The 18,237-nt window shown below is 45.2% G+C and overlaps 1 protein-coding gene and 1 non-coding gene across 2 annotated transcripts in view; one reads left to right on the forward strand and one right to left on the reverse strand.

The window, feature by feature from the left end:
• The window catches only part of ADAMTS12 (ADAM metallopeptidase with thrombospondin type 1 motif 12), a 377,986-nt gene that overhangs the window by 284,946 nt on the left and 74,803 nt on the right, over positions 1–18,237 (reverse strand). The gene's annotated exons all lie outside the window — the stretch shown is intronic.
• Positions 7,854–7,960, forward strand: LOC136146756 (U6 spliceosomal RNA). The gene has a single exon (XR_010659045.1). It is a non-coding gene; the product is annotated as a U6 spliceosomal RNA (small nuclear RNA).

Consider the following 18,237-nt stretch of genomic DNA (forward strand, 5'->3'; position numbering starts at 1 on the left):
CATGGGATTCTCCATGCCCTCCTCCAGGGGATCTTCCCCACCCAGGGATCAAACCCATGTCTTTTACATCTCCTGCATTGGCAGCCGGGTTCTTTATCACTAGAGCCACTTGTGCAGTTGAGGCAAATAATGAACAGCAAGATACAAAAGAACCAAAACCTAGCTGCCAGTTCTGAGGTGTCCAGAGAAAAAGTGGGGTACTGTGCATGGTCCCTCACACAGCACAGGAAGTGGGCAGACCACCCCCATCACCCTCCATCCAGACCCCTGAACCTGCCCCTTTCCTCATCCCATTTAAGAGACCAGCTCACCACCCCTCAGGGAGTGAACAAGGGAACGTGTTACTTTTCACTCCCTTGTGCTACAGCATGGGTCCCAATGAAGACTTGCCTGGCCTCTTATCAATTTCTATTGATTAAAGAATCCACAAACCCTGATTAGTAATAGAAGGAAGGAAGAAGGTGAAAAGAGAGGGAGGGCAAGGAGGGAGGGTGGGAGGGAGGAAAGGCAAGACTACTAAAATATACCAGGTGGAGGTACAAGAAAGAAGTTATGTTGTCTTTCTCTGGATAGTTCCATGGGATTTCATTTGCCAGGGACTCCGGGGTTTCCCAGGTGGCACTAATGGTAAAGAACACACCTGCCAATGCAGGATATGTAAGAGACGTGGGTTTGATTCCCGGGTTGGGAAGATCCCCTGGAGGAGAGAATGGCAACCCACTCCAGTATTCTTGCCTGGAGCATCCCATGGACAGAGGAGTCTGACAGGTCACAGTCTGTAGGGTCGCACAGAGTCAGACACGACTAAAGCACACACTAGCAGAGTCAGGGGGAAAGGAATGGGGCATGATTGGAAAAGCCAGAGGTAGGTGCACCAGCCAGCGAGTTTGAGTTTCAGTTGTGAGCAGATCCTTGGATCACAGCCTGAGAGGAAGAGAGGGCCTACTATAGTGAGGAGGAAGTGACTCAGCATAAGCAAGTCTAGTCCTCAGAAAGCCTATGTAATGTTAGCAGAGCACCACATTCTCCTTCATTCCCCCACTAACCCTGCGAGAGAGGCAGGGCAGCGTCACCACCCTCTCTGTGCAGACCCAGCAATTACACTTCCTCCAGGTCCTCTGACTGTCCCCAGAGTGTTCTGCAGGGGAGTTCTCCACTCGCTCCAGGAGTCTGGAAGCTCCAGTCTCTCATAGCAAAGTCCTACCCAGCTCACCAAAAATGTGATTCAGGGCACAGAAGGCTGACTCACGCAGACACACACACTCAGGATGCACGGATCCTATAAACCAAGGGTGGTTTTGCTCTGAGTAAATCTTAGGATCCATAGGGACACGAGAGCTCTCATAGGCTGTGGACACCGTGTGAGCTTCCCACCAGACTGGATGGCCACAGAAACTCAGCCAGGGGATGGCCTGACAGCTGCCGGGTCTTGGACCCAGGGGCTCAGATCCCCAGAGAACCAGCTGCTGCCCCACATGGGTATTGTGAACTGTGGTCAAGGACACACCTGTCATCCAAATGCCAGTTGGCACTGCCCACGCATTCGGTCCCCAGGCCACAAGTGGGCCACCCCCGAGGGGAGTGCGGAGTGGGGAAGCCAGTGCTCCCCAGGGCCATGGAGAAATTGACAGGAGCCTTCCGTGGTCCCCCACAGGAACCTCAGGCAAGAAAGCAGGAGGTAATCAGCAGTCCACAGAGGAGGGATGCTGCTGGTGGCCAAAGGGTACCTGGCAGCCACATTCCTAGCAGGTTTGAAAAGAAATAATGAACATGTTGGCAGCAGCAACATTTTGAAAGTAACACAGGGACAAGGCTCCTGACACCCTCTCCCTGGTATTTCAGGACTGTAGTTTAAAAGTGAAAGTGTTACTTGCTCCATCGTATCCCACTCTTTGGGAACCCATGGACTGTAACCTGCCAGGTTCCTCTGTCCATGGAATTCTCCAAGCAAGAATACTGGAGGCCATTCCCTTCTCCAGGGCATCATTCCAACCCAGAGATCAAACCTGGTCTCCTGCACTGCAAGCAGATTCTTTACAGTCTGAGCCACCAGGGAAGTCTCTTGATGTTCCTGACAAACTGATCAATTCAGGGGAAAGGTGTGCTCAAGTCAGCTCTGGGAGAGGAACGTGTGCTGGGCTCCGCAGCCCCCTCCCTCTAACTGGACCTTGTCCCACCCCTCATACTGAAAATAGGACCCTCCAGCAACCAACATGACATGCAGACATGCACACTCAGACATCAAGATTTTAAGTAAATCACCAGCATCTTGTCATTTCACCCCAACACTACACTTAAATTTATGGACATCTTCAAATATAACCACTATGCTTTTATAACACCTAACAAGGTTGAGAAGTAATTTCTGAGTATTATAAACAATCCAACTTTTTGCTGTTTTCTCAAAAAAAAAAAAAATCTCTTTACAACTCATCTGTTCACATAAGGAGGAGACAAGGTCCACACTTGACATTTGATTTGTTTTGTGTTTTACATCTGTTTCATCCTACAGCAGGTTGACCTGTCTTTCCTTCCTGCAAAAACCAGGTCAGTTGTCCTATAAAACAACTCATAATCTGATTTTGTCTGTTCACTTCCTTGTACCCTGTTCTACAAAGTGCTAAAATGAGTTAGAAGCTTGTTTAGACTCAAGCACATGGTACATGTATGTGTAACATATATGTGCATCACTCATGCATGCATAGATTTACAGAAATATACATATATCTGAATCAAATCAAGTTTCTAGTTTGATACATACATATATATATGCATACACACAGACATATGGTTAAATAGTGGATACCAGCTTCTTTCACACATATACGTAAACATATGACTAAGGACCCTTCAAAGATAATGCTGTGTTCTTCCTGCTGCATCCCAAATGAGCTATCCCTAACATCTGTCTGGTTCACCCACACTTAGTGACACAAACATTGATCAGAGGGTTCCAGGTTGATCACCAGATTAACAGGTGATCCCTCCACTGTAAGATCAGGCTCCAGTGATGAAGGCAAACCAAGCCCAGATCTCAAAGCCTTCTAGGAGATGAAGGACATCACCTCTGGCCTAAACTCTGCCCCTGATTCCTCACCCACCTGGTCACAGCTTCTCCTGGGCAGGGCGACATAGCTGATTGACCCTTAATCCCTGGCTATCAGCAAGAATTAGCTTTCTGGTAGCTACTGGGTTGAAAGGAATGATCAGGAGTTTTAAAATCTTAATCTACCCAAAGAAGAGGGCCTGTGCAGCATAGAGAATTGAAACGTTTTGAGATCCTAAACTTAATCTTGATAATTCACATGCTCTGCAATCCCAGACAAGTCACTTAAACTCTGAATCAACAGAGAGGACTCAATGAAAGAAGAGACCAGAGAAATGTTCAAGTCAATCAAAACTTTATCTTCTGAGACTTAGAACTTGGCATGCCTGTGTGAGACTACAGTGACAGCTGAGCCACATTAACAGAAATTCTTTGGAGAAAATGTCCACAGACACTTGTTGCTTTGGCTCCTGAAATTTCTCATCCTTGGTTGTTCCATCCATCTGTGATTCTCTGAGATACTCCAGACATCTTTTCAAATCTTCCAATAAATTCCTTTTTTGTCTGGCTTAGGATAACCATATTGGTGTCTGTGGTTTGCTATAAAAAGAACCTTTATTAATATATCATCCATCTTCCAAGGCCAAGTTCAGATTCTGGCACTCCCTGAAGATACTTAGATGGGTACATCAGCCATGGTGATGGCTCTCTGTCCATGTATTATGGGGCTAATCACCTGTGCAGCTCACTCACAGTATCTGAGGTATTTACACTGAAACTGACTTCCCACTTGCTTCCGCACTTTATTAGTCCACTAATGGGGACTAATTGACCCCTAACTGATGGGGGACAAAGTGACCCTACACACAGAGGAAATCCCCTTGACACCAGGAATGTGAATTTCACCTAGCCAGCTCCCATCTTCCACTCAGTCCCCCTTTTCAGAAGCTGATGGACAAAAACTATTATCGTCTGAGAGTACCAGTTTTCACTGATCTTGTAACGACACAACTCCACATTTTACACGATTGACGATGCACTCCAATTACTGCCTTGGTGGTCTCCTCTTCTGCTTTTTATCCCCAGGGAGACTTGTGCAGCTGTGGGCACACAGGAGAGGCTTGGCAGACACGTGCTGACTCAGCCCCTTGCCAAGGCTACTCTCCCTGACCTTGTGCGGAGCCATCGCTGACTGGGGTAGGAGGAGAGGTGACAAAACCACAAAACCACAGGAGTCTGAGTACTTTTGATCAGTCCTGCAGCTGCTGCAAGACTGAAGGACCAGAGGCTTACCCCTGGGCTCACTGGCCTTGGTTACCAGGCTGCTTCCATAGCGATGAAGAAGAACAGTGCCCTTGAAAAGCTAATCACAGCTTCAGGGCAATCCTGATGTAAATTTTAAAAGATGCCCCTTCTTTTCCATACTGCAGTCCAATCCATGGTGGGGGGCAACATGGTGAGCAGAGTACAAGCTAGATTCCAACTCCTATTCGTCCTGTGGCTGGCGTCTTTGTCCAGTGCACAACCTGATCAACCAAATACAGCCCAACCCAGGCACCTCTGAACTGACATCAAAGTCAGCCTCTCCCGGCAGCCTTCCAGGATTGAGCCACTGCCTCTGTTCCCCCTCCCCTGGGCACTCCCCCAACACCAGACTCAACCGCAGACTCTGGGCCAGTCACCCGCCCTTGGGATTGCCCTGGGGGCATTGGACAGGTCCGATCATTGGGGCTTCACCTGTCCTAGGACTCTAGCCGCTTGTCCCCACAGCCACTCTGATGATCAGCTGCCTGGAGTGTGATCAGCCCTCTGTAGGGCATGGCCAGACGGCACCTGGTAACCACTTTTGCCTTCTACTCACCTCCTCTTCTGAGGCTTCTCTGTTGACTCTGAGGTGAGAGATGCCCCGGCACCCACTCCTGACACTCAACCACGCATACGCAAGAGCAGAGGAGTGGGATCTCATGGAGAGCTCTCTGAACAAAGGAGGACAGAGCCAGCACACAGCTGCTTCCCCTCCCACCTCTAAGCAGGCTGCCCTGAGAAGCAGGACCCTGTTGTTTCTCAGAAGCAGCCGTCAACCCCACTTGATGCCAAGGGGTCCCAGGTTGGCAGCACAGCCTCCTTCCTCCCCTGCCTCACCCGTTGCCCCTCGCTCCTGCCCCCCGAGACTGTGATCCTGACCAAGGAAGTGACCTGGCAGCCTCGGCCCCTCACTCTCCTTTCTGAAGAACTCGGTGAAGGCCAGCTTCCTGTCTCTCTACTGGGTTATTTTTGGTGTTCCACCTTCCCCTACCCCAAACTAAAAAGTTCCTGAGGACAGAGGCCAAGTGTTCAGATGCCTCAGGACACGTGTGCATTGTTGCGTCAGTTGTGTCTGACTCTCTACGACCCCACGGACTGCAGCCTGTCAGGCTCCTCTGCCCATAGGATTCTCTAAGCAAGAATACACCTCTTCAAACCACAGGCTTGTGTCCTCATGCTTTCTGCCCTCACAGGCAGACAGCAAATGACAAAGAGAAGCTGCAGTAGGCGTGAAGGACCTTCCTCTCCCAGGCTTCTCTGGAGAATGGCTCCTGCAAGGATAAGGCAGGAGACTTGGCTGCCCCAGACATCATCCTGGGACCTGAGGAGGGTGGAGACTGGCTGCCCCAGACATCATCCTGGGACCTGAGGAGGGTGGAGACTGGCTGCCCCAGACATCATCCTGGGACCTGAGGAGGACTAAAGAAACAGAGGATACGCCTGAGTTCCGTTTCCTGGAGATACAGGAATTCAGACATCACTCTGCGTGCGTGCAACCAGTCAAAGCAAGGTGCACGTGCCCTTAGGGTTCCCCAGCCTCACCTCTCACTCCCTCTCTCTGGCTCCTCAATCCACCTAAAAGTGCAGTCACTGTGTGAACGTTGGCAGTTCCTTCATCTCTCAGAACGTATCTATAAAACAAAGGACATCTTTCTATCTCCCCCGCCATCTCCAGCTCCCTCCCTCTCTCCTCCCCTAATTCTAGCCCTCACTCTCTTTCTCTGGACTTCTGCAAGATTTAAATGATGTAACCTACGGCACAACTTAGCAACTGAACAACAACCACCTATGAAGAGGCCCTTCCTTGATATCTGGTGTGTCCTCAACCCTTCTACCATATCCACTTGCACCTATCACCCCCCTGGCCTCAGACACTAAGACTCTCCAGGTCAGGAGGTCCACGTACTCCATCCTGTGGTCTCTTGATTGGTTTCTCAGCCCTCTGCCTTGTCCCACTTCAGTAGCCATTCCCTTTCCAGGGGATCTTCCCAACCCAGGGATCGAACCCAGGTCTCCCACATTGCAGGCAGTTTCTTTACCATCTGAGCCACTAGGGAAGCCCCATGCTCATCACAGCAGGTGAACTATAAGTGAGGCCATGTCACTGCACTCCTCAATCTGCCCCCATGGCTCCTAGCTCGCTCAGAGGCAAGGCAAGGTCCTAACAGTGGATCTGAGGCCCTAGGAATGTCTGCCTCCATCCCCAGCTACCCAACACCCTACTCACTCAACTCCAACTACACTGGCCTTTTTGCTGAGCCTTCAACACCAGGCACATTTCTGCCCAGGGCCTTTGCAAAAACTGTTCTTTCAGTCAATGGAGCCCTTTCCCCATATACTTTCACAGCTCCCTCCCTCATCTCCAGGGATCTGGACTTAAAGTTATCTTCTCATTGAAGCCCTCTCTGGCCACCCTATCCACTTAACCATCCCCATAACTCTTTCCCTCCTTTCTTGCTGTATTGTTCTCCTTGGTACTGATCACCATCAAACAAAGTAGATATTTCTATCATGTTTGTTTCCTGGATATCTTCTTCAATATGGAAGCTCTAGGAGTGTATGAATTCTTATGTGGGTTCACTATTGTCTCTAGAATACTTCCTGCCATTTAGTGGGTGCTTAATAAATCTTTGTAGAATTAATAAACCACTTTTTTACTCCTTTATGGCTACATATGTATCTCCAACGTGTCTAAAATTAAGAATAATCTTATTTCTATGTCCATTCCCACAAAATGACAATCTGCTCAAATGTTTAAAGGAAAATGTCAAATGTTTTTATTTGTTTCAATTAGGAATTAAAGTTGTAGAGAATAAACTCCATTTTGTTCCATTTCTTAAAAATAATCTACTGAACAGTATGAAATACTGAGAAATGTGATGATCATCCAGCAACAGAAGCTCTAGGGAGGTAGGTTTCTTAATATCTGGACACTGATATACATGGAAAGTTATCTAATCATATTTTTTAATTAAATTTTATATTTTTCAAAATGAGACTTTAAAACTTACCCAAATTTTACCCAAATTAACCCAATTTTCTTATTGTTTAATACATTTCCACATGAAGCTCCATATGTTATCCTCATATTCAATTTGATATCCACATCTCAATTTATATTGTATTTTCAGTACAAGGGTTCTAGACAATAATCTGTTTGTCAACCCAGCCCCCTTTTTAAATGAATCTCAAAGTCTGGTACTATCAGCAAGATGGTTCCAGCAATAGTTATTAATGATCCTGCCAGCTCTAAGATAATATAGAAATGGTAGATACAGTCTTGACATCTTAGACCAGAAAAGACACATGTAAAACTTGACCAAGACCAATCATCAAATACTAATTATTATAAGTGTTAATACAGGACAAATCAGCAATGCTGGCCTCTTAGGGGGGATGGAACCCAGAACGAGCCTTGAAGAAAGGATAGAATTTTAAAAACACACTGGGAAAGGGGAATAAAAAGCCAGAGGAACAACTGGACTGAAAGTCCAAAGAAAGAGTGCTCGCTTCGGCAGCACATATACTAAACTTGGAACGATACAGAGAAGATTAGCGTGGCCCCTGCGCAAGGATGACACGCAAATTCATGAAGTGATCCATATTTTTCTAGATGCCCATCAGCGGATGAATGGATAAGGAAGCTGTGGTATATATACACCATGGAATATTACTCAGCCGTTAAAAAGAATTCATTTGAATCAGTTCTAATGAGATGGATGAAACTGGAGCCCATTATACAGAGTGAAGTAAGCCAGAAAGATAAAGAACATTACAGTATACTAACACATATATATGGAATTTAGAAAGATGGTAATGATAACCCTATATGCAAAACAGAAAAAGAGACACAGATGAACAGAACAGACTTTTGGACTCTGTGGGAGAAGGCGAGGGTGGGATGTTTCGAGAGAACAGCATGTATATTATCTATAGTGAAACAGATCACCAGCCCAGGTGGGATGCATGAGACAAGTGCTCGGGCCTGGTGCACTGGGAAGACCCAGAGGAATTGGGTGGAGAGGGAGGTGGGAGGGGGGATCGGGATGGGGAATACATGTAAATCTATGGCTGATTCATGTCAATGTATGACAAAACCCACTGCAATGTTGTGAAGTAATTAGCCTCCAACTAATTAAAATAATTGAAAAAAAAATCCAAAGAAAGAAATGTCAGAGAAGAATAAATATCTGGGCTTGATTGGAGTGGAAGGGGCTGTCAGAAGGAGTGAAAGATTAGTGTGGAAGAAAAGGGGGAGGCTAATATCTAATCAGCCTTGGCCATCTTAAATTCCATACTCATAATGAGGGGGAAAGGTTCACCAGATGATCCTTCAGCCAAGTGCAGTGATTTTCCAGTCCAATGTGTGATGCATTTTCTCTACCTCTGAGCACACCTGTCTTTGAAGAATCATGGCTGATGCACAGAACATGAGGGAACAACAAAATACACATGTAAACAAGTCTCAGAATGTGACACAGACTTGGAAAGTTTCAAAAAAGGACAGATACATGTTTTTAGAAGAGTCAAGAAAGAATTCCTAGGGAAGAAGAGACTCAGCCATCTCTTCAGGTGTTCTCACTATTTAAGAAGAGTGCCGTTGAAGGCACTCAAGCAAGCAAGGTAACGCTGGCCTGGTGGAGGGGTGGTGGAGGAAGCCTGCAAAGGACTTCGTTCCTTTGGATCCAGCCTGGTGCCTGAGCTGATTCTCATCACACTGTCTTCTCTTCTCAGTTTATAGCCTAGCTACTCCATGAAGCAAATAAACCAAGAACGTGACATCCCCTGGACTGGAGACAGTGGTGCAGGTAAGGAGGGGTGTGCCGACCGCCTAGCTGAGACCCTTCCTATGGTCCATTTCCCCTCAGTCCTGCCACTGTGGGTGGCACATCAGTAGATGAAGAAATGACAGCTGCCCTCACAGCTGTGGAGTCTGTCTCAGCGCTCTCTGGCTTGGCAGGCACACACACACCTGAATATTTCCCTCAGTCTGCAAGGGGCCAACTTTCCAGAAGCTGAGGGAAGAGCAAAAAAGCAGTGCACTTTCCGACTCTATGAATCACGTCCCGAATTGTCACCTGTCAGAAACTCAGCTCCCAAAATAACTCCACTGGCAGCTTGAAATAGTCTTCAGGGGACAGTTCAAGGATGTCCTTTTCCTCCCAGAGAAGACACTGACATTTACATCTTGTTTTTAGTAATTACAAAGTTCTAAGTATTTTTAAAAGACACACTTGAAAAGTTTGTTACTTTCAGGCAGTTGGTTTTAAGAAGGGACATTTGCATACAGCAAAGTCTGGGTTTTCTTGGGAAACTCTAAAGTCATAGCAGAAGAAACCTGGGCAGAATATTCTCAATATTTCCAGCCCTAAAGCTAGCACTGTAGGACCCATGGGCTAAAAGTGTTAAGTCAACCCAGTCTGCAAGCATCTGCCCTGGACCTCAGTGTACATGATGGCACTGCCCTAGCGGTAAAGACAAGAAAATCATGAGGCTGGCCAGCTCAGCGATTTGAAATGTCTCAATATGTTATAACACACCAACCCTAAAATAACATTCCATGGGAATAAGATAAAAAAGGTGTCACCCCCACCTAATGCTCTATGATGGAGGACACTGAATACATGGGAGGGATCTGGGAAAGAGAGTGCGGAAATAAACAAAATATAGATCTCCAGACCCCCTGCTGTTGTTCAGTGGTTAAGTCGTGTCAGACTATTTGCAACCATGACTGCAGCATGTCAGGCTACCCTATCCACTACATCAGAGCTTGCTTAAATTCATGTCCACTGAGTTGGTGATGCTATCCAACCATCTCATATCTAACCAGACCCTCTAAATCATGTGAAATAATATGGGGGTGGTGCGGACTCTACTCATAGAACTGAGACTAGGAAACAGTCAGTCTTAAACAAAAAATTTGAGTGTCATCCAAAAGCACACTTGGGAACAAAATAGAAGAGGATTCTAGGAAGGAAGTTATGCAGAGGAGGAGTGGTGGGCAGACAAACTCCTAGAGCTCCTTGCAGGGGTTTGGATGCGGGGTCCAGTGGGGATGAAAAATGCTCCTCTCAGAGCCTCTCCCTCTCACAGTGATTAAGAGCCCAGACATGGAAGACTCTGGAAATCCAACATGTTCACCCCACCATCTAAAGTAAAGGCTGAAGAGAAGGAAGGGACCAAGGACCTTAGGTGAACTGTTTCAGCAGCAATTAAATGATGGAGTAAGCTGAGGAATAGTCCAGCAACAAAAACCTGGAAATTCCACTTGGAGAGCCCCACTATAGAGAGACCGACTGGCACCTCCATTACAATGAACAGAATCTTTCTGGGCACCATGGAGAACTGCCAGGATTTATCATTTATTCCCCACTGTTGGCAAGAGAAAAAAACCTTGCCCAAGTGCCCAAAGATAAATGCACAATTATGCTGCCTACATCATTATTTGTATTGTCTAAATGTCCCACAACAAGGACATCCATTCAGTTCAGTTCAGTCACTTAAGTCTTGTCCAACTCTTTGCGACCCCATGCATTGAAGCACACCAGGCTCCCCTGTCCATCACCAATTCCCAGAGCTTGCTCAAACTCATGTCCATCAAGTCGGTGATGCCATCGAACCTTCTCATCCTCTGTCATCCCCTTCTCCTCCTGCCTTCAATCTTTCCCAGCATCAGGGTCTTTTCAAATGAGTCAGTTTTTTGAATCAGGTGCCCAAAGTATTGGAGCTTCAGCTTCAGCATCAGTCCGTCCAATCAATATTCAGGACTGATTTCCTTTAGGATGGACTGGTTGGATCTCCTTGCAGTCCAAGGGACTCTCAAGAGTCTTCTCCAACACCACAGTTCAAAAGCATCAATTCTTCGGTGCTCAGCTTTCTTTATAGTCCCACTCTCACATCCATACATGACTACTGGAAAAATCATAGCTTTGACTAGACAGACCTTTGTCGGCAAAGTAATGTCTCTGCTTTTTAACATGCTCTCTGAGAAGACAGATTGCAGTACAGACCCACAGTGGGTACACTATATAGGGGCTCCACAGAGTGCGCCATGAGGGCAAGGCTGCCATGTCCATCTTATTCAGTCCAGCACCCAGCAGAGGGCCTGGCATATGGTAAACTCTGGAGAGACGAGTCAGCAAGTAGAATGAACATGCTACTGTGCAAACTTTAGAATAGGCAAGACATATATTGACATAGAAAGATGTCAAGGTATACAGCTATATGAAAGTGAAAATGAAATCATTCAGCTGTGTCTGACTCTTTGTGACCCTATGGACTGTAGTCTGCCAGGCTCCTCCGTCCATGACATTTTCCAGGCAAGAATACTGGAGTGGGTTGCCATTTCCTTCTCCAGCTGTATGAAAGGCATCTAATTATAAAAGAGTGTGACTCCATGCTTACTGTTAGTGATATGTACACATTTATTTTTTTATATACTTTCATTTTAAAATTACATACATTCATATAGATAGGCAGAATTTATACTGTGTTGTTCACTGATGCCCATACTCCTTTTTTTCCAGGCACATGGGAAACTGAACATTTCTGGGCCCCGTTTAGTTGGGTGGGGCCACATGTCTAGTTATGACCAAGAAGTTGTGAGCATAAGTGACATGTGTCACTTATAGGCCAGAATATTTACATACCAGCATGGGCCTCAGAGTTCTCACTCCCTCCCACGTTTATCTTGAAAGTAAGTGTTGAGATCAAGCCTCTAGCAATCTAGATCTTGGAGTGACTATGAGGAATAGGTGCCCCAGTCAACATGCATGTAATACTGGAGAAAGAAATAAACTTTTCTGTGTGCAACCGGGTTTAGGGTTGTCTGTTACCCTGAAGCAACTATTTGTTGCTTCAGTTGTGTCCAGCTCTTTGCAACCTCATGGACTGCAGCACACCAGGCTTCCCTGTCCTTCACTATTTTCCAGAGTTTGCTCAGATTCACGTCCATTGAGTTGGTGATGCTATCTAACCATCTCATTCTCTGCTGCCCTCTTTTCTTTTTGCTTTCAGTCTTTCCCAGCATGAGGGTCTTTTCCCCAGCATAACCATAACCATTTCTGACAACTATAAGACACACACACACATATGTCTATATACATGTATGCATAATATATGTATTTACAAATACATATGTGCAAGTATCAACATGCATAAAAATTTGGAAGAATAATCAGATGAAGTTTTATCTCTGAAGGCAAGCTTAGGGGCTTCTACTATTTACAACCCTCTATTTTAAAAATTGTTTTACACTAAACACAGACATATCTGTAATTAGTAAGTTTGATTGCTCCCTCTTCTTGACTTAGTCCATGCATAAATCCAAATCAGCCAATGGGCAATCTTTTTTTTTTTTTTTTTGTTACTTTATTTATTTATTTTTTTTCCAGTGGGTTTTGTCATACATTGACATGAATCAGCCATATAGTTACACGTATTCCCCATCCCGATCCCCCCTCCCCAATGGGCAATCTTAAGTGGTAGTTCTCTTTCAATGTCTGATGCCTTCATCTCCTGGCATCAGCAGCTTTAGCATCCCTGGAAATAATTTAACTGAGGAAGCTAAAAATAGGGGGAAGCTTTCGCCTTGGACCAGTCTAATGAAAGTGAGATTTGAGAAGCCTGTCTTTCCCTCATTCAGCTTTCTCACCTATGCCTTATTCATTTCTGCTCTTTGCTTGCTTTTCATCCCTCCATATTATTCCTACTCCCTAGCTACCCAAACACTGTGCTTCTCCTCCAACCCCATCTAAACCCCACTGGCTCCTTCCTGTAAGCCACCAGTTCTAAGCTTGGCTATACATCAGAGTCACCTGGTGACTTCACACATCTAGTGTCAGCTGCCTCCCAACCAACTGCATCCACGTGTTTGGTAGTGGGATAGAGGTGCCAAGAGTTTCCAAAGTTCCCCATGTGATTCTAACATGCAACCAAGGCTAAGAATTGCCTTGGGGAAAGAAACTGATGGAGAACCACTGCTCCAAACTGAAAACAGCACGGACAGTTTCGTTGACCACCTCCAAGGAGAAAGCATATTTTCACAGGGAACAAATTTGAAGCTAAAAAACTGAAGTTCAAAGGGATGACACAGAATGGAACCTGCCCAAAGTTTCCAGAAACCAGAGGCTGTCCCTCCCACCTCTCCTTAAAGAATAAGTAAAGGGAAAGATGGGATGAAAGGATGAAGAGGCATCTTGAAGGGGCCAAGCTTTGCCTGCTATTGAAACAAACAGGAATCCTTTTTATTGTAAATCAAGTTATGTCGATTCCAACTTTGTTACTATCAGGGATGCTACTTGCCATTCCAATTCCGTGATAAAGCAGTGGTGCAAAGGGCAGCTTCAAAACCCCATTCAAAGCCCAAACCTCAGCCATATCTTCACTTTATTTAAAAGATTAAAACTTGGGTGAAGGAGAGAAATGGTGAAGGAACTCAAAAGGTATAAACTTAATAGTCATAGGGATGTAATAAACTGCATGATGACTATAGTTAATGATACCAGATTGCATATTTGATGGCTGCTAAGAGAGTAAACGTTCTAAAAGTTCTCAACACAAGAAAAAAAATTTTTTGTTAACTATGTATGATGACAGATGCTAATGACCTATAATGGTGATTGTTCCAAAGCATATACAAATATCAAATAATTGTACTGTGCACCAGAAACTAATATAATGTTATATGTAAATTATACTTCAATAAAAATAAATACAAATCAAAACCCTGCAATTTCAAATAACAGTTGTGTGGATTTAACTGCCTTCGGAAATGAATACTGGATGATGGATGACCTTTGTGACAACTGATGCCTCAAGAGCCCTTCAAAGCAGCCTGACTTCTTTCCAGATATTATAGGATCAAATCACGTCCAAAATGAAAAGCAAAGAATTCACAGAATGCAGGATTAAAAGGAATCTGAGAAGCCTTCTTCTATAAAAGAATCTCTACTTTCTGGCATGAAAAGGTAATATTCTGATAACAAGAGTGTCAGCAAACAATCCTTTAGCTTATCTCATATCAACAAATTGGGGGGGGGGGGCTTGAGAGATGGGAGGGAGGTTTACAAGGGAGGGGATATATGCGTGCATAAAGCTGATTCACTTTGTTGTGCAGCAGAAACTAACAGAACATTGTAAAGCAATTATACTCCAATAAAAACTTTTGAAAAATTAAAAAAAAATTTTTTGAAAAAATTTAGATGTCTGGCCTCCCGCAGTCTCAGTCACTAGACAAAAAGAACTTACCTTCACTGTTATACTCTTAAAAGTGGTCAAGGACCTGTGACCTTCCTGGCCAAATGAGTTGAGGGGGACCTCCTACCCTGCACCTTCATTCCCCAACTACTTTATGTACCTGCTAACTTGCCCACTTCTTTGGCCATGTATGAATCTCGTCATCCACAAAATGAGGATGAGGCCCTAGTGGCTAGGTTGTCAAATGGATTCAACAGAGAACTATATTGTAAAACACCTTACCCAATACCTACATAAAGTTTAGGTTTAGTTAATGTATTTCCTCTCTCTTTCTTTCTTGACTATCAGAAGGATTGAGTGACCATCTGAAGGCAAGATTGCAAAGGACGGTAAAAGGCCTTTATTGTTTGGTCAAGGCCCTGACTTCAAGAAAAGACCAGGAGAGCAACTCAGAGGGCCCCCCTTCTATATGCTGCATGCACCGTGTCCCCCTCAAACCAGGCAGAGGGGAACTGGGGTGACATCACTAGGTGAAGAAGTGGTACAGAGCAGAAGGCCAGAGTACGTCCCAGGACTAGAGGGATGTGGGGCCAACATTCTTGAAGGTGCTCTAAACCCCAGGACTGGGGCCTCCTGTGAGGCCCCAGGTAACACCACCTGTATCAGCCAAGCACTGGAACTGAAGGAGATGCCATTATGATACATGGACTTGATCACTTTAGAAAAATACAAGACCTGTTCTAGTTTTCACTCATTCAGTAGTCTTACACACATACACAGGGACACACACTTCAGTGTGATGAGTGGCTCAGTCATTTGATGCAGATTAAAATCATCATGGAGGCATGAAATTCAAGGCATTGTACTAGCCTTCCAGGACTGGATGCAGGTAGCTGGGGAGGGGTCATGAGGAAGCTGAACACAGAATCCCTGCTCAAAGAGCATAATCTTAAAAGGACAAAGGACACAGGAGGAAAAAAACTCAAAACATCAGGACTGGAAAATCTGACCTGAGGGGAACATTTAGAAACTGAGTCATTGCAGATAAGTGTGTTTTCCAAAGTACTCAACACTGTCGATTTTGGCCATGGCCCATCAAACTCTTTCACCAAGCCATGTGTTTTGACCATGTTCAAGAGCCTTCAACTAGTTGTTCCTACTACAATTCTCACAGTCGGGAGGTTTTTCCTAGAAATAAACAACCAATGTGGTTTTACACTAACTGACTTTGGGGATGACACTAAGGTCTCCTTTTGCCAATTAAAAGGTACTTTTTAAGCACAAGCTCACGTCAGCTGGCACCAACTAGAGATTGTAGAGGATATAAATTAAGGAGCAGCACCATCTCTTCCTGCAAGAAGCTCACATTCAGTGGTATCCTGTCTCTTGTACCTGCTTATGAGAACCATTTGCTAAATAACTAGGCATTTTGTGAGCAAGCTGTTAAACAGAAGTGTGATTTCCTGAATAAAGGCCCTCCAAAAGATAATCGTGTCCTAATTCCTGGAGCTGGAGAATGTTAATTCATATGGCAGAAAAAAAAACCAATAAAACAACTTTGCAGATGTGTTAAGAATCTTGAGATGGGAGTATTATCTGGGTGGACCCTTAGTTCAGTCTTATAGAAAGACTTAGGAGTGCAGAAGGAGATCTGATACAGAGGAGGAGGAGGCCATGTGACCAGCAAGACAGAAGGTGGAGGGATGTGGTCACAAGCCAAGCACTACCAGCAGCCATCAGAAGGTAGAAGAGGCAAGGGTTAGAGGACCGCCTAGAGCCTCCAGCGGAGAAGGCGATGGCACCCCACTCCAGTACTCTTGCCTGGAAAACCCCACAGATGGAGGAACCTGGTAGGCTGCAGTCCATGGGATCGCTAAGAGTCGGACACGACTGAGCGACTTCACTTTGACTTCTCACTTTCATGCATTGGAGAAGGAAATGGCAACCCACTCCAGTGTTCTTGCCTGGAGAATCCCAGGGACGGGGGAGCCTGATGGGCTGACGTCTATGGGATCACGCAGAGTCAGACATGATTGAAGTGACTTAGCAGCAGCAGGAGCAGTAGAGCCTCCAGAGGGAGTGCAGACCTGCTGACATCCTGATTTCAGCACAGTGAAATTGATTCTCGAATACTGGTCCCCAGGAGTGACAGAGGATAAATTTTTGTTGATTTATGCTCCTATATTTGTGGTTATTTGTTTCAGCAGCCACAGGAAACTAATACTTAAAACCCACTGTTTCTGTTTGCTGTTGTTTCTTACTCATTCCTGTCCGACCCTTCAACAACCCCATGGACTGTAGTCCGCCAGGCTCCTCTGTCCATGGGATTTCCCAGGCGAGAATACTGGAGTGGGTTGACATTTCCTTCTCCAGGGGATCTACCTGACCCAGGGCTTGAACCTGTGCTTCCTGCATGGCAGGCAGATTCTTTACCACTGAGCCATCTGAGAAGCCTATACCACAGAAATAGGCAATGAAAAAATCAGAGCTTTTAATTTCAGAGAGCCGGCGTGTTCTCAAAGCATACCTGGGCAGTTTAGCCTGAGATGAACAACTAGAGAACATGCTTCATGGCATGACATGGCATGATGTACTATGTTATGATGTTATATGATGTCATGTGACTTCATATGCCAGAAAAAGCACTTAACTTGTGACCAGGCTCCTTATTCTGATTCTCCCTCAAACAGATTCCATCTGTCCTTACATAGGTCCTCTAGTTTTCTTTGTGGTTTCCTTCTTGAAAAAATAAAAGCCTCAAGATGAACTCATTCACTCTAGGAACATTTATTAAGCACGTATGGTGTACCAGAAACAGTGCCGAAGGTACAAGGATGAGCAAGACATGATGTCTGTCATTGAGGAGAAGCTGCCATTAGTTGCATCAAATAGCCATGATCAAAAGCTGCCTGTGAGGGAAAGTCAGAGATGACGGCTAAGGTGTTCCCATCTCCATGATTTTCATTCTTTCGGATCCCAGTGCCAAATCACTGAGATATTTTGTCACTGGGAAAGGGGAGAACCTCTTTCCCAGACTAATCAAAGAGCTTTCTGAAAGAGGCTGAGTTGAAACGTTTGTTTCTCTGTCGAACATATGGCCAAGCTACCATCTCCTAAAAAAAAACTATGTTGGGCCAAATACAAAATTGAATCCTAACCAGAGGCAGGTCGCATTTGTGCTTATCACCAAAGACGCCTCTGCTCCGCGATACCATGGTAACGGCAACTTAGCAACCATAGCTTGGATGGCTACCTGGGTCCCTGCTCCCTGCATCTTGCCCCATTACTCCTCATAAATGTCCTCACCAACTCCTCTGCTTAAAGTTTTATGAAGACCTCAGGCAGTCTCCTCTGGTGGCATCTGAAGTTAACATCCAGGAGGAGCTAATAGAAAACAGTCTAACCTACTCTTTCTAAGGCACTGCTCCTCTGAATCCTTACCCTCTCCTCATCTCACCACCCCAATAAATGCCTTGAACATTCTTTGAAACTGTAGATGTTAGCAACAAACAACCAAAGTGAATATCCCATGATTCGTTTTTTTATGGAAACGGTACTGTAATTGCTATCATTAGGAAATTTGCACAGGGTAACAGATTTACTCCTCCAGGTGTGGGATCTCTTTGCAGCAAAATCTTGTCTATTCATTCATTTAAGAAATGCTTGTTGAGGAATTCTCCATGCCAGGG

The sequence above is a fragment of the Muntiacus reevesi genome, chromosome 14 (assembly GCF_963930625.1).
Source record: "Muntiacus reevesi chromosome 14, mMunRee1.1, whole genome shotgun sequence".
Taxonomy (NCBI): Eukaryota; Metazoa; Chordata; class Mammalia; order Artiodactyla; family Cervidae; genus Muntiacus; species Muntiacus reevesi.